The sequence below is a fragment of the Mustela nigripes genome, chromosome 1, assembly GCF_022355385.1.
Source record: "Mustela nigripes isolate SB6536 chromosome 1, MUSNIG.SB6536, whole genome shotgun sequence".
Classification (NCBI taxonomy): domain Eukaryota; kingdom Metazoa; phylum Chordata; class Mammalia; order Carnivora; family Mustelidae; genus Mustela; species Mustela nigripes.
This window is the reverse complement of record NC_081557.1, coordinates 32,936,949-32,953,143: the sequence shown is the minus strand read 5'-3', so window position 1 is coordinate 32,953,143 and position 16,195 is coordinate 32,936,949. Positions and strand designations below refer to the sequence as shown.

Genomic DNA, 16,195 nt, shown 5'->3' with positions numbered 1-16,195 from the left:
CACTCCCTGCCCAGCTCTGGATCCGCTCACCTGCCCTCCGGACCCCAGCCGGGACCATTCCCCCTTGCATTTCTGGCGTGCATCATTGTGCTGCCCACCACCTGCCCCGTGGCTTCTAGGAACTGGTGTGCAGAGGGAGAAGCCTGGCTAACTGGTGCCCAAACTCGACGGGCGTGGGGCCTCGGCCGAGACGTGAGAACTCAGGTGTGGGAGGAGGTGTAGGAAGGTTGAAAACCCGCCAAGCGTTTTCCGGGCGACTGTCGTCTTCCCTCTCGTGATCTCCCACCCGCTCCTCCCTTTCCCCTCCCTTGTCGTGTTCCCTCACTTTCCCCTCTTTTTTCCGGTTTCCGAGCCTCGGACAGCTTCAGTATGGAATATTGTAGAGTTCTAGATTAATAGCAGGATTGGGAGACGCTCTAGTCCAAAGCTCTCGTTTTGTAGACAGGGAAACCGAGGCCCAGGGCGGCAGAGCTGCCTTGCCTGTGCCTGGATTGTGTGCGCCGGTGTTGGCTCGCCCCGCGGTTCTCTGCCTTAAAGCGTTTCCCCTTTTCTGGGGACCTGCGCGGGAGTTGCGGTACAGCGTGTATTGCCCAACCGCGCCTAGATCAGGGCGCCCATCTCCCGACGGTTTGGTGTGAGTTCTTCCCTCTCTTTTGTATTCTCGCGTCTCTAAGTTCCGGCAAGGCCCTTGTCCATGATCTCCTAGGCTCACGCATGTGTCAGTGAATCACCAGGGCTGACTTACAGCGCGGGACATTCCCATAGTCCCGAGAACGCTGTTTAAAGGCGGGGATGTTGTCATCCAGAGGCTGGGGTCGCAGTGCTGCAGCGACCGACCGTAGGGCCGGGGGCCCGCGTTGTGAACAGTGGATTGCGATCCTGGGGTGCGCAGGGGCTGTGGTGCCCCTGTCCTCCCCTTGCCGCCAGCGTGGGGGGGGGGGGCACGGGCCGCATTTACTTCAGGCAGGTGTTGCTCAGGAGGGCACTTCCACCTGAAAGCCCGCCTTTCGGGGTTCTGTGCAGAAAGTCTCAGATTTAAACTAAAGCGAAGGTCATTGGGCAGAAGTCACCACCGACAGCACTAAACAACTGGTTCTTCTTGAGGTTCTTCTTTTCTGGATAAAGGTGTGCTTACACATGCATCAGCAGAAGGGGGCCGATGGTGTTTCTGCTTTTGCCACTATCTGTTTCAGATTATTGCCCCCTCTCTCCACTCCCCATCCCCAGCGCTTATAGGAGTGCTCCCGCTCTCCTGTGTTCAGAGGCGTTGACTCACGAGTTCGCATCTCTATATGGCCACTGATGCCCCAGGTGTCTGAGTGCCAAGGACCTGTAAGGCAAACAGTACAAGGAGCAGCCACCTCTGGTGACCCTGCACAGAGGGCATCTCATTAATACTCAGCAAAGGTGTTCACCAGGTGTCACGAAAGTGAAGAAGAGCATTTTAACAGAACAGTCCCTAAGTGGCAGGGCTCAGATTGGAAGCCAATCTGTTTACTCCTAAGGGCTTTCCACTGAAAGCTATGTTCTTCAGGTCTGTAAGCTTCCACCCCTCCTGGTATCCCAGCATAAGCAAACAGTAGGAAAAGTGGGATATAGTAATTCTTGTTTGAATGACAATTGTCATATCTTATTGAAGCATGTAAAATAAAAATCCAAGTCACTGATGAAAAGTAGCTCTACTAAAAAAAAAAAAAAGAAAAGAAAAAAAGTAGCTCTACTAAGAGTGAAATGAACTACTTTAAAAGTTGTAACAGGTCGTTTATGTAAACCTAATAAAAGCAAGCTAAGGCATTTCCACTCGGCGCTGTCTCATGTTGATGTGAAATTCGGCACAAATCTAAAGGGAAGCTATAAGACCACTGAAAACTTTAATGTTTACTGCATAGCTCAGAAGGAAGGAGGAGGGGACAGGTTTGAAACCTTTTTTGTTACTTTCCCATCCAACATGTTTCCCATTTACTAGTTATAAAATCCAAGGGAATATTCATTCATTCATTTTTTTTCAGGTTCACCATGTTGTATAATCTGTGTCTCACTGAAGTTAGACCTGTTTTTTCATCATCACCAGAGCCTCCCAGGGGGTGTTGGGGGGAGGGGTGTGAAAAGAGCAGCTCCCCGCCCCCAACCAGGCGGGCCCAGGGCTAGAAAGGGAGGTGCTCTATCTCTTGGGCTCTTAGACCTTTTTTTTGTCTTGCTCCTCCACCTCCCAAGTTCGACCAGGTGGGGCAATACAGCATTGGGCTTTTTCGGCAAAATGAGTTGGCATAGCCACCGCAAAACAGCTGTCTAGAGCTTAAATCGTCACAAGTCCCCATGTGCTGGCTTAGGTCACAGCTGCTCACTACCAGATCTCAGTCCTCCCAGGTTCTTTTAACTAGTTATTTACTCTGCCCCCAAATGAATTGTGCTGGGTTGGATCTGGGCAGGGTTTAAGGCAGGTGAGTGGAAGGGATGCAGGAGGTGGGACAGCCTGGAGCTGGCTTGTGCCCACTGTGGAGCTAGATTTGGTCAGAGCCTGCTGGCAGTGGTAGGCGGCTGGGTAAGAAGTCCCCTTCAGCTCTCCTTGACTTCCTTTGGGAAACCTCACTCAATGAGCCCTGGATGGATATTTGTAGCCCTGGACTCAGCTGCAGCAGCAACAGTTGCTGCCATGTATCGAGCAGTTACGGCATCTAAATTTTTTAAATGCTTTGGGGATAACTGAACACCAAATACCCTTTTATAGAATTCAAGTCTGAGTTGTTCTGTCCTCATTCTATTACTGTATCATCTGATCTTAAAGTTGACATAGAGCTAAGGATCATGTAGTCTCAGTGCTTATTTGTAGATTGGAAAAACCCCTTTTCCTCCAGGTTCTAGAACATTAAAATATATATATATATATATATATATATATATACCAAAACAAAATATATATACAGATTCCTGGGAGTTGGGGGCAGGAATTTATTACATGAAAAAGTCCCAGTCAGTGGAGGAATCCCATAACCTCCCTGATCAGCAATTATTACCCTTTGTTTGAAGTCTGGTAATCAAGGGTAACTGTTCTGATCCCCTTCAGAGGGCAGATTTCTCAAGTCCTGTCTTGATCGCAGCCCTGTACATCTATCCCTGTTACAGACACTCCTCCTCTACCTCTGTGAGTTCCTGGAGGGCAGTGAAGGGGACTTCCTTATCTCTCTCTCCCCCAGGTGCCCAGCTGGGTGCCTGGCCCAGAGCAGGGGCTTGATAAATGTTGGTTCATTGAATAAGGCCCTAGTTTTGAGTGCCATCTCACCAAGTCCAGAAGATACCTTACCTTTAACCTCTTTATCATCAGGGCCAAGTTCAATGCCTGACACCTAGTTGGTTCTTAGTGTTGGAAAAAATGAACTCATAATTATCACGCTTTAACATTTTTTTTACTTTAGGGGCACCTGGGTGGCTCAGTGGGTTAAAGCCTCTGCCTTTGGCTCAGGTCATGATCGCAGGGTCCTGGAATGGAGCCCTGCATCGGGCTCTCTGCTCAGCGGGGAGCCTGCTCCCTTTACCCCCCTGCCCCACCTGCCTCTCTGCCTACTTGTGATCTCTGTCAAATAAATAAATAAAATTAAAAAAAATTTTTTTTTTTACTTTAGCTAAATAGTATTTCTACCCCCCTCCCATACTTATAACTCTGTTTGCTCTATTCATTTACTAAAGCACAGTATCCTGAATGCCTACTATACTCTCAAGCCCCAAATGAGGTGCTTTGTGTGTACAGGTGAGCAAAAGAGGCAAGGTCCTTGCCCTTTTGGAATTTACAGTCATGCAGTAGGACAGTGTCTGGCACAAAGTGTTAGCTACTACTACTACACATTGTTGTTGTTGTTGTTACTATTTTATTTTTCTCCTATATATGAGACCTCTCTGCTACTCCTCAATTTAGCAAACCTGACTTTTTTCTATGTTCTTCTTCTATTGTACTTATTTAGTTAGTTTTAGGTAGGCATCTTTCTTCCCTAAGAACGCACATTCTTTTTTTTCTTCCTTTCAGCCACATGTATGGGTCACTTCCTCTGAGCCCAGGGAGCGCTGGCACCAGCCACGGGGCACAGTAGCTCCCCTCAGATCACAGCAGCAAGGCCCGCGTTTCACTTACCACTCTTCTTTCTCTCTTTCTCTTTTCCAGGGACATGGCCTTCATTTGAAGAAGTTGCTTGCTTTTCTGATCCTGTCTAACTGCTGCTGCAGAATCCCAGGAGGAGGCCTGCTTTCTCCTGGAATGATCACTGAGGTCCGCTTCAGTAAGTCAGTTAAACCTTGGCTGGCTCGCTGTTGTGTTCGGGAGCAGGGAGCCCGGAAGACAGAAGGTTCCTGATGAGCCAAGGCAGGCCAGGGTCGGCGGCACCCCCAACAGGGTTACAAGTAGTCACCGAGCCCTCCAGCATCCCACTTCTTCCCCAGCAGGTGTCTTCTGCCTCCTTGTCACTTGTGAGTTCCCCGTAAGCTCCTGGTTTCCAGGATCTGGTCTGACCTTATGTAGCCCATGATACTGTGGTAGAATTCCACTACCACTATTCTACTGTGGTAGAATCCCACTGTGTAGCTTTATCATACAGTACAGAGATTATTTAAGACATACGTAATTCATTTTGCTGACAAAATACTTAGGATCTTCTGAAAAGAAAGAGATAGCTTCCTTCTCAGCTTTAACTGCAAATGCTCAATAAAAACACACAGTGTTTTTCAGTGCGGAAATCAGTTGCAGTAATTGCTTTAGAATCCGCCCACAAAATGGATAGTTTTACATGTGCTTTTTAAATAGCGCTAAGCTTCATTCCTAACTCAATCTCTGAAATGAGAATTATTTTTAAATTGGTTTGAATAATGCAAAATGATCTTTTTTTTAAGGAAAAGGGAAAGATACTGGTTAACCAAAATTTTTAGGTATTCGTTATCTTGATGTCATTGTGAAAATGTCCTGTCTGTGTCATATCCTAGATGGTCGCCTCTGAGGGAAACTTAGGGTTTGGAGAAGGGAGAAGGAGAGTCATCTTCTAGTCTGTTATCTTCTTGGAACAAGGATAGGATGTGGATACAAGTCAGGCCTGTGTAGAGAAATAGGCCTTGGTTCAAAGTCACCTCATCATGATATCTGTGTGACCATAGGTAAGTTACTTAACCTCTCTGAGCCCTACATTCTCCTCCTCACTGAAATACCCAGCTTGAAGGGTTGCCGTGGGGGTGAGATGGAATAATGGACACAAAGGACTGAGCATGACATTTACACATTTGGGTAGGTACTATTTACTATACATTGTTATAACCCAGACAAATCAATATTCATTTTTGTTTTTATTTTTTCTGGTTGTAATCGCTCTGGGGAAAGAGATTCCCAGGAGGCAGACCGTTGGGGCAGGAAATCATACCTCCTGACTGCCTGGGTCTGTATCCTCTGTCCCCTTCAGCTGCCTCCCTCCACCCCCTGCTACAGGGCAGCTGTGCTCAGTGCTTAGCTGTGGGGGCAGGTCTTTGGAACCTGCGGTCTGCCTTAGCTCTTTTTTGGACTTAATTTATAGAATGCTTGAGAAAAATACATTGAACAAGAAAAAATTTTCTAAGATAACATACTCTTATCTCTTAGTAGAATTAATAAGTGCATCATAATTTAAGGTTTCTTGTCTAGTTTTTCGCTCTATTAGTACATATGTCCTCTCCTGTTCTCTGCTGTCTGTATCTCTTCTCCCATGGTTATCTCTAAGCATGGCTTGGGGCATAAAACTGGATTTGGTTAATACTGGCTGACTGGCTTAGAACCTGGGGACTCTGGTTCTAAGCCTGGCTGTGGTACCTGCCAGCTCTGTGACCTAGGGCAAGCCATGTACCTCTCTGAACCTCAGATTCCTTTTCTGTGAAAGGGGCTGGAAATGCCAGTGACATAAAGACTTCATTGATGGTGTGGGACCAACGGAGTCAACAAATGTAAAATAAAAAAATGTTTGAAAACATTAATTTTTATTGATTATAAGGAAATCGTCTTTTTAATAATGCTAACTTATGGATTTCCACCATAGGAACTGTCACGTGCTGCGTGATCGTAGACATGCCACACAATTCCTGGGCTGCAGGCATCTCCCTTGTGATTTGCAGGTGTGGGGTGGTGGTGGTGGTGGCAGACTTGCTTCCTTGAATCTTCCAACATAGTATGATTCAATGCTGACGCTGAGTCCCCCTTGGAGACTGGAAGAGGCACAGGCTTTGAGATATGACAGGCAGACCAACAGACTGCTTCACGGCTTGCTCTCTTTTTGTTTTATTTTTAAACAGAGGGTCCCGGTACTTTTGAAAACTTCACAGCTTTGGCTGAAGGGCAGTTTTGCTTGTAATAAGACATTAGCTGTGAGCAGAGCTCTGCAGTGAGAGAAAATGGATTAGATCTAGATTTAGGCCTGTAATTTCCAAACTCCAGGGGGCCGTTTGACAGAACCAGGTTGCTTTGGCCCAGTGACTTTTTGTTGCCTAAATAACAGAGCTCCCTCTGAGAACTGGGGATAGTTTATGGGTCCCTTTGCTGTTTTGCTGCTCTCGAGGTATGGCTCAAGCATTTCAGACAGGCCTGCCCCCGCCCCCGCCGGCCCCTGGCCCAGGGGCCTGCAGCTGTGTCAATAGGGCCTTTGAAGTTCACACACCACAGCTGACTGGTCAGCAGCCCCTGGGATCTTCACCACTACGTCTGTCACAGGAAATCAGGAAAGGTTTGTGGAAGCTGGTGTTGCCCGAGAGGCGTGAGAAGGAAAACGATAGGGTCCTTGATGAGAATATGGGAGGAATTTACCCAAATTCATGGTCCAGTTCCATTAGCAAGGATTCTTCCCCTCTGCTCCTTCCTCTGTCTCCCTGTGGCTCAAGCCGTACAGTGAGCTGGTTTGTTTTTAACCTGACCCAAGCATGTGCCAACTGGTGCTTTCGGGGCTTTAACCGACAGTACGTTGACAGTATGTTATGATATTGGAGGTTCTGCCAGATCTGGAAAGAGCTTCCAAATCATCGAAACATGAATATTTGTGCAGTAGTATACGAGTGCAGGGTATCATTAAATACTTTTGTATCCTCTGGGGGCCCTGGCATTCTTCCGTTTGGCATTGACTTTGTGCTCTCTTCGGGCGGGTACTTTGCAGGTGCTTGACGTTTTCATCACATTATTCTCTTTCTTAATCTTCACGTCCGTCCGTGAGAAGTATGTTGTTTTAATCCCTATTTTGCAAATGAGAAAAGCTCTGGGAGGTTAAAACTGGCTGGAATAACGCAGCTAGCAGATAGCATAGCAGGTATCCTTAACTGTTCTGCTCTTAAGCCCATGTTCTGAACTTCTGCTCTGTGCAACTGGGAATCAGAATCTTGCTGACCAGCAAGCTTCCTATTCTGTCCATGCTACTCACATTCAAAACCATAACGTCATCTCCTCCTCCTCTTTATCCTTGCTCTGTATATCCTCACTGAGTGAGCTCATAAGTCACGGAGTCCTGTCATTTGTCTTTCCCAATGTCCCTTGCCTTTCTTTTCATTCTCACCCCCATTACAGCATGCTTGTACTGTTGCAGTAGCATCGTAGCTCACATTGTTACTAGTCTTTTCCTTGTCCATCCTTTTTGCTCACCTGCCACAGTCATCTTCCTTTAACCTCTTTGTCCTAAAGTGTGTCATTTGAAATGTTCCAGGGATTTCTGTGACTTACAGGATAAAATTAATACTCAGGGCTTGAAATTGAGACCCACCCCTCTACTTCCCACCCCCAGCCACAAATGACCAAAAAGCGGATTTCCAACTTCACCCATCACTTCTGGCAATAACTTGATGTTTGTTGCCTTGGATATTTATTTTTTTAGTGTTATCTTTTTTTAAAGATTTATTTATGTATTTTATATAAATACACAAATATAGATATATTGATACAGATATAAAATATCACCTATGAATGTCACGACACATTTTCTTTCAATGTTTTTTCTATTCATATTCACAGTTTTTTTTTAAACTTTGGTTTTTATAATATAATACCTACTTGTCATTTATCCTCTCCATAAACATGCTTTCCTTTTTTTCTTTAAATTAACATATAATGTATTATTTGTTTCAGGGATAGAGGTCTGTGAGTCATCAGTCTTACACAATACGCAGCGTTCACCACAACACACATCCTCCCCAATGTCTATCACTCAGCCACCCCATCCCTCCCACCCAGACAGCAAGAGCAAGAGGCGTTGAGGCAGAGGGAAATCCCAAGCAGACTCCACACTGTGTGTGGAGCTGAGGCAAGGCTCCATCCTACCACCCTGAGATCATGACCTGAGCTGAAACCGAGAGTCGGAGGCCCTATTGACTGTGCCACCCAGGTGCCCCTGCCTTGGATCTTCTGACTAAGCATCTTTGCACCTTCTGCCTAGAATGTTACACATATTTTTTTTTTTTAAGATTTTATTTATTTGTTTATTTGTCAGAGAGATAGCAGAAGTATGGAGAACTGTAGGCAGAAAAGGCAGAGCAGGCAGAGGGAGAAGCAGGCTCCCTGCTGAGCAAGGAGCCCGAAGCAGGGCTTGATCCCAGGACCCTGTAGATCATTACCTGAGCCGAAGGCAGAGGCTTAACCCACTGAGCCACCCAGGCGTCCCTGTTGCACATTTTTCTACTCCGTTTCCCCTCTGCTAAAATCTCGTCCTGGCCTGTCTTCAATGAAGACTTCTCCGGTTGCCTTGATGGAATAACGCACCCTGGAGCATTCTGTAAATACGTAACACTTCCTCTTTAATCCCAGTGTAATGGTGGGACGCGTGCGTGCATGCGTGCGTGCGTTCCCTGCTATAGACATGGTCATGAGCGTGGTGCGTTGTACATGGTGGGCCCTTACTTGGCTGAATAAATGAATTAATGAAGAGGGGAAACTAAATGGGAGGAAATAAGCCACTTTTTGGGTGTGTACTCTGTACCAGACAGTGTTCTGAGTACTTTTACAGATAATGATTCCTTTACTCCTTGCATGTACCCCAGAAGATAGGTGATACTATTGTCCCCGTGACAGAGATGAGGAAACCAGGGCCCAATGAATTCAACTGATTTGTCAAAGAATTAATGATAGAACAGGATTCAAATTCACAGAGTTTGTCTCCAGCACCTAGATTCTCACCGTGTCACTCTCCGTGGATGGTCCTGATGCAGGAGCTACCTCACAGACTTAAAGATTTATCGTGGGTGACAGGTTCAGGAGAGTCTGAGAATGGTAGGACCCAGGCTTCCTTTTCTAGGTCAGTACGTGACGTCTTGCCCACTTCAGCAACGTGCACCGGGCCAGTCGACGAGCCAGTGTCACCAGTCCCAGGTGCTGGAGTTCCCCAGGTGACAGGTGCGATGTAAAAATGAAGGAATGTGTTTCGTGTTTTGGGACACATGGTAACTTCATTACACAGTTGTCAACTCTAGGGCCCGGGCCTCCTAGAACACGCCACCTTAGGCGTGAGATGATTACTAATGGCTAATAATCTTGATTGGCTTCGTGCACATCCCGTGTTTATCACTCCTATCTCATAATCAACTTCTATACTTGGCTCAACTTTACCATTCAGTCTGTGTACCGGAGTGACTGGAAGCCCATATTTATCTAATTTAGGGAACGTTCACAGGTGCTGCAGTTAGACTCATGTGTGTGATCCACGTCCTTTGCTAATCGCATAATTCCTTTTGCATTTAATCGGCGGATGGCATCCTTTCTGCATATGTATGTGTGCGTCTCCGCGGTTTGCTGCTGGTGGGGAACTGCGTGTGAAAACGCCGGCTGAGGCACCTGTCATCAGCACCAAGACCTTCGAGAGCTGGGAGGAACCAGCTTCCTGGCTTACAGTTGAGGAAACAAGACCCGAGAAAGTGAAGGGATTCCTGTCCAGCTAGCTCAGTCCTAGGAAGGCTTGAAGGCAGGGAAGGAGGAATGCATCTGCAAAGGAGAGCCCCCCCAAACCATTCCAGCGGAGAAATTCCATGAATAATTTGAGCCGTCTTGACAATTAGCATGGAACATGAGTCTGGCCAAGATGAGGCCAGGCCTAAAAGAAATCAAGTTTCTGGCAAGGAAGACTGGGGATATTCTGAGGTTATAGCCTTTTGCGATTGTTTTTCACTCCTGGACTGCTTATTGCCAGCACGGGTTCCGTTGTAAGGAAGGCTGGCTAACCTCTTTTCCCTTCCTTCTGCCTCTTTTTTGTAAGACTTTTTTTTATTCCTCTATAAAGCTAGACAAGAAGAGAGTGAAAGATCCAGCCAGGAATTAGGGATTAGCATAGAAAGAATCAAAATACTCGAGATGAATGGGGACCCAAAGGTCTGGTCTACGAAGCTGGCTCTATGGGCTGTACCTAAAGTCACAGCATCGATTGGTGGCAGGGGTGGGATACAAGTCTATGTCGCCTTACTCAGAGTTCAGGTTTTTCTCATCACAGCAGTCTGCTAAGGAAGGGACCAAGAGCATAAGGTGTGCAGTGACACCTCACACCTCCCTCCCTTGGCACCTTTACACACTGCCTGGGAGCGCTAAGCCAGGGGGGTAGGAATGCAGAGACTCAGATCTTCATCCTGGCTGGGATGAAAGGGCTAGGGAAACGGTTCTCCCTGTGGAGAAGGGTCACCCTGCTCCCCATCGTGGAGATTCTGAACTCAGAGAGGATTTAAGAGAACGCCATGGAACCCAACACGGTTCTGGTCCAAAGGGGGCAATCTGCCAATATTTGCAGAATGAGCGTGTGCACTGGCGGGGGGTTGGGGTGGGGAGGTTAGAAAGCTAAGAGGAGGCCATTGCTACCTGCAGTTTCTTTGCTGGGAAGGTAGAGGAAATCATGAGGGATGCATCACAGTGGACTGCCTGTCCTCACCTGCCCAGGAAGAAAGATCTGGTCATTCCTGTGGGAGCACCAAGAACTATCAGGGCTGGAAAGCAGAGTCCAGGGGTATGCTCAGAAAGAAGAGGAAAGGGTGCCTGGGTGGCTCCACCAGGTGGGTGTCTGCCTTGGGCTCAAGTCGTTATCCCAGGGTACTGGGATCGAGTCTTGCATTCGGCTCCTTGCTCTGCAGGGAGTCTGCTTCTCTCTCTCCCTCTATCTCTCCCCCTCTGCTCATGCCCTCTTTCTCAAATAAATAAGTAAAATCTTAAAAGAAAAAAAAAAAAAAAGAAAGAAAGAAAGGAGAACGGCCACTGACCACTGCCCCATCTTCTGAACTGGGAAACCTTCCCCCTGCTACTGGTAGCCCTGGGAATGCCCCACTCTCTGAGCCCCCAGCGGCCACAGCACTGCGATTACTACCCTGGTGCCTGCCACCCTTTGTCAGATAGACCCCTTGTGTCTGCCAGCTCCTGCCACAGTGTCTAGGCAACAGTGGGTGCTCAGTGAATGTATATTGAATGAACGAATGCCCGGATTGTACACTGTTGAAATGTGCGGCTATCATCAAGATGGCAGGGAGACAGAACGTATGGAATTGCCAAAGTTCTATGAAAAACATTTTAACAGCCTGTATAGATGGTCCAGAGCAGCAAGATCAAGGTTACCCAGTGCAAATGGAGCACAAAGTCTCCCATTTAGTTTCGGAAAGTTCGGTTGCCCCAATGAAGGGTGGTCTATGGGGGCACAACCCAGATTTTAAGAAGCCAGCAGGTCTTGGTGGGCCAGAAGCTCCACGTGATTAAGATGGTGATGTAACTGCTAAAACGGAAGCAATTCCATAAAGGGAAGCTGGATCCGGACCAAAGCAGGCGACGGTTCCCGTAGTTTCTGAGCTCACTCAGGTCACATCTGGGGTATAATGTTCATTTGGGGTTTTATTAACAGCCACACCCTTCTACATAGTGTTTTCCCAGGCATCATCTCATTACACTGTCCTGATGAGGCTTATATCCTTATATCCTGGCAAAGGCAACCCAATGTGCTCACGGTCACTTAGCTAGCGAGTGGCAGAGCCCAGCCTTCTGACACCTTGTCCACACTCTTTCCGCTGCAGGCCAGAGACCCACTGTGCGGCATCTAAAAGCAGGACCAGTGTGGTGCTTGTCAGGGGCTGTCAACAGTGGACACACTCATGGGCACCTCGCTATCAGATGGCCCGACAGCAATGTCATAGGAACCACATTTCCTAATTCAGGAGGGCTTTGACAGGCCAGCTCACACCTGCAGGCGTGGGGACCCTGGCCTGTTTCAGAACTGGTACCAGACAGACCTCGAACATCACCTCACCTGTGAGTGAGCCCAGGAGAGGACAAATTTCCATCCTTAGTTCAGTGGGTCCTTGCAGAAAGGATTTATGAGCCAGCCTGCAAAGGAGGAAGAGGAAAAGGGAAAGAGGTGACACCTGTCAGATGCCTATTAAGTTCGGGCTCAAGACTTTTCACATATATTTGTTTCCTGTTATTTACACGGTGCCTGTTTCTACAGCCTCGCCACTTACCCTGGTCACCATTTGACTCCTCCACCCCCTGCTTTGGGTGTCATAATAATCCTTCACATTCATCTGGTCTCACCCAGTGGTTATCTTCTTTCCCAAAAAAGCCCATGAAGAAAAAGAACGAAAAACCCCACATGCTCTCGCTTAAATATGGAATCTAAAGAAGTCAAACGTATAGAAGCCACGCTGGAGAACCATGGTTCACGGGTGCTGGGGAATGGGGGAAATGTTGGTCAAAGAGCGCAAAGTTGCAGTAATGAAGGATGACCGTCTCCAAATCCCTAATATGCAGATGGAAATACGCTAAGAGAGTGGAATGCAGGTGCTCTCATCACTAAAAGGTAACTATGTGAAGATGTGTATTAGTTTGGCTACTAATCATTTTACTGTATTTTGGGATATCAGATCTTCATTTTTATTAAAAAGAAAAACAAAGAGAATGGGTAAGGCAGAGGTTGCTCCCTTGTTTCACAATGACGCTCAAGAACGCCCGTCTATTTTGTCTGTCCATCCGTCCATTCATCCATCCTTTCATTTATTCTTTAACAAATATTTATTAACTTACTCCTCTGTTTTAGGAGATGTGAAATACATCAGGGAAGCAAAGATTTCTGGGAAACTCTTGGGACAGGTACAAATTATACAAGAAAAGGGGGAATAAAATTTGGGGCTTATAAATAGGGAGACCATGCTTTCACCTGAGGATGGTGGGATGTCATTGCAGACCATGACCGGCAGGTGGCACTCTGGGTCCCAGGAGGCCCCCTGAGCTCTTTTCTGCCTTCACGCTTTCATTTTATATTCATTACTGTACTTAAAATCAAATTCTAAGTCATATCATTGAAAGACTGTGTTCAATTTGATTTTAATTCCATTTATTTGATGTTAATTGTTCCATGCTCTTTTAAAAATGTTCAAATTAAATCTAGTTGTGTCAGGGCTTTCTGGGTAAGTGAAAGACTTGTCCAGAAATTTAGACTCCTAAATAAATTAGCATCTCTGGTGATTGGTAGTAGATCCTGAAATCCTTTTGTAAGAAATGCTCGTCAAAATTTAATGCTTCTGGGAAAATATCTGGACGGATACACTTTAAGATGTTGCTTGTGCAGTCTCCCAGTGGTACATACAGACTTCTTTTTTTCTTTTAGATTTGTCCATGCTTAATTCATTTTTAACAGTGAGCATGTAATATTATTACTTTTTAAGTTTTTCATGGACACATAACATACAAATGGGAAAGTGTGCAAATCTCAACCAAATAGTTTGGATTCATATATTTATACATGTGTGTAACCTTCACTAAGATTAAGATCTGCATTACCAAAAGCCCAAAAAGTCCCCTCATGTCTCTTCTTATTCACCCTCGATCCCCCCCAGGAATCATTATTCTGTCCCCACAGCTTGGTTTTGCCTATTTTGGGACTTCATTTTTATGGAGTTAGACAGGATCTCCTCCCTATCTGGACTCCTGTTCAATATCATTTGTTTAAGTCGATATGTATAAATACCCCCAAACTCACTGATTGGGTGGTTGTGTGTAGCAGAAACCCATTCTTTTTCACTGAGGTGTAGTATTCCATCGTGTGAATGTATTACAGGTATGTTTCTATAATCAGAAAAGATTCACTAAAAATAATAAAATATAGACATGAAAACTGCTTTTTTTACTGGAGGTGAAGGAGGTATTTCAACTTCAAGCTGATCTTCAGAGTACGTGGATTTGGACAGCAGGAGCTGGCTTGGCCACAGAAGCACAGGGTATTTGAGAGAGAATGAGGAGTCAGCCAATTTCGGACAGGCTGGTGGTGACTCTCCTACTGGTGGTGTGCCCCAGGGACAAACTTTTTAAGTCAGCGTGCTCTCACTGAGCCCCAGTCTCCTTGTCTATAAATGTGTAGCATTACCAGACTAAAAAGAAAAAAAGAAAGAAAAAACTCAGAGCATCTAGTTAAATTTAAATTTCAGATAACGACGAATAATTTCTCAATATAAATATGTCCTGGGTATTTGCATGGGACACACAGATCCTGAAGAATTGCTCATTGTTCATTTGCAATTCAAATAGAACTGTGTTTTAACTGGCAACCCTAGAAAGAGTTGTAATAATAATCCCTACTTACAAGATAACACAGTTGTTTGTGAGAAACTGTTCATCGTAGGCAGAAGATTACATACAAATGGAAGAGACCAGAAAGAGGCAGAAAGGCAGAGAGGAGCCCCTCGGTTTGGCACTGGATCTGTAAGCCCCCAGCAGGATGGGAGCTGACCTCTCTCTCCCACCACCAGCCCCCTTGGGCCCAGCTTGATGCCTGACTCAGAGAAGGAGACACATAAACATTATCTGGGGAATCGCTGACTGGATTTGATTTCCAGCTCCTGCATGTACTTGATTTTGACCCGAGGTAAGCTATCTTTTACCACTCTGTGGTTCTGTGCTCTTACTGCATTCATTCAACAAATCCTTCAGGGAGCCTGACTCTGCCAGGTACTGGGGAGAAAGCCGATGAACTGAGAGGTTTGTGCCCTTCTGGACTTGGTCTTATAAAAAGGGAAGAGAAAAACTGGTAAACAGACAAAGAGACAATTTTTGATGGTGATGGAGTGAAACGGCATGGTGAGCAGAAGGGTCAGAGGTGCTATCGAGATGAGGTGGTCAGGAAGGGCCATTCTGAGGAAGTGATGCTGAGTAGAGACCCCAAGGCTGATGAGGAGTCAGCCTAGTGAGGACCCCAGGGAAGGGGTGTCCTGGCCATAGGGAAAAGTAGGTTTTCTTATCTGAAGACAAGGTGGGGGTGGAGGAGGGGGTTAGAAAACGAACCCCCACCTCCCAGAACTTTAAGGGGTCAAATCAATGGAAAGTTGATTTGTGAAATTATCAAGTTCCCTGCGGGTGAAAGAGATTATGAACTTTTCTCATGGAGCCTCAACGCCAGTCCCCAGACCACCTAGAAAGTCAGGAATACCCAACTCTTTTTGGGGGATAATGCAGAGCTATTCTAGAGTCCGGTCTAGACAGAAGTGTTTCTGCCAGGCTGTGTGAGACAAGTACAAATGCTGCAAGTATTTGAAAATTCTGATATTGGCATGACATCTAAGCACATATGGTATTTTATAATTTTTTTCCCATTTTGTTTTTCTGTTATCACCCACTGGCCTTTCCCCACCAGGTAGATTGAGAAGCATTGGCATAGGAGCTATAGAATCAGAAAAATCTGGGATTTAATAAGGCTCAATCTCTTTCTACCTGGTTGACCTTAATTACATTGTAAAATTTCCCTATGTCTTGGTGCCTTCATCAATGAAATGGGCATAACCCATCTTCTTTATCCATTCATCTGTCGAGGACATCTAGGTTCTTTCCATAGTTTAGCTCTTGTGGACATTGCTGCTATAAACACTGGTGTGCATGTGCCCCTTCCAATCACTATGTTTGTATCCTTTGGATAAAGACCTAGTAGTGTAATTTCTGGGTCATAGGGTAGCTCTATTTTCAACTCTTTGAGGAACCTCCATGCTGTTTTCCAGAGTGGTTGCACCAGCTTGCATTCCCACCAACAGTATAGGGGGGTTCCCCTTTCTCCTCATCCTCGCCAGCATCTGTTATTTCCTGACTTTCTAATTTTAGCCATTCTGCCTAGTGTGAGGTGGTATCTCATTGCGGATTTCATTTGTATTTCCCTGATGCTGAGTGAGGTTGAGCACTTTTTCATGTGTCTGTTAGCCATCTGGATGTCGTCTTTGCAGAAATGTCTGT

At 46.0% G+C, this 16,195-nt stretch overlaps 1 long non-coding RNA gene across 6 annotated transcripts in view; it reads left to right on the top strand.

Annotated features, from left to right (window-relative positions):
- The window catches only part of LOC132022015 (uncharacterized), a 32,079-nt gene that overhangs the window by 511 nt on the left and 15,373 nt on the right, over positions 1-16,195 (top strand). For 2 of the 6 annotated variants that reach the window (XR_009405493.1, XR_009405489.1), the window contains exons 2-5: positions 4,154-4,455; positions 4,966-5,133; positions 12,001-12,782; positions 14,601-14,843. This is a non-coding gene — a long non-coding RNA (uncharacterized LOC132022015). The remainder of the gene's footprint in view (positions 1-4,153; positions 4,456-4,965; positions 5,134-12,000; positions 12,783-14,600; positions 14,844-16,195) is intronic. The other 4 variants (XR_009405497.1, XR_009405491.1, XR_009405495.1 and 1 more) reach the window with 4 other exon arrangements.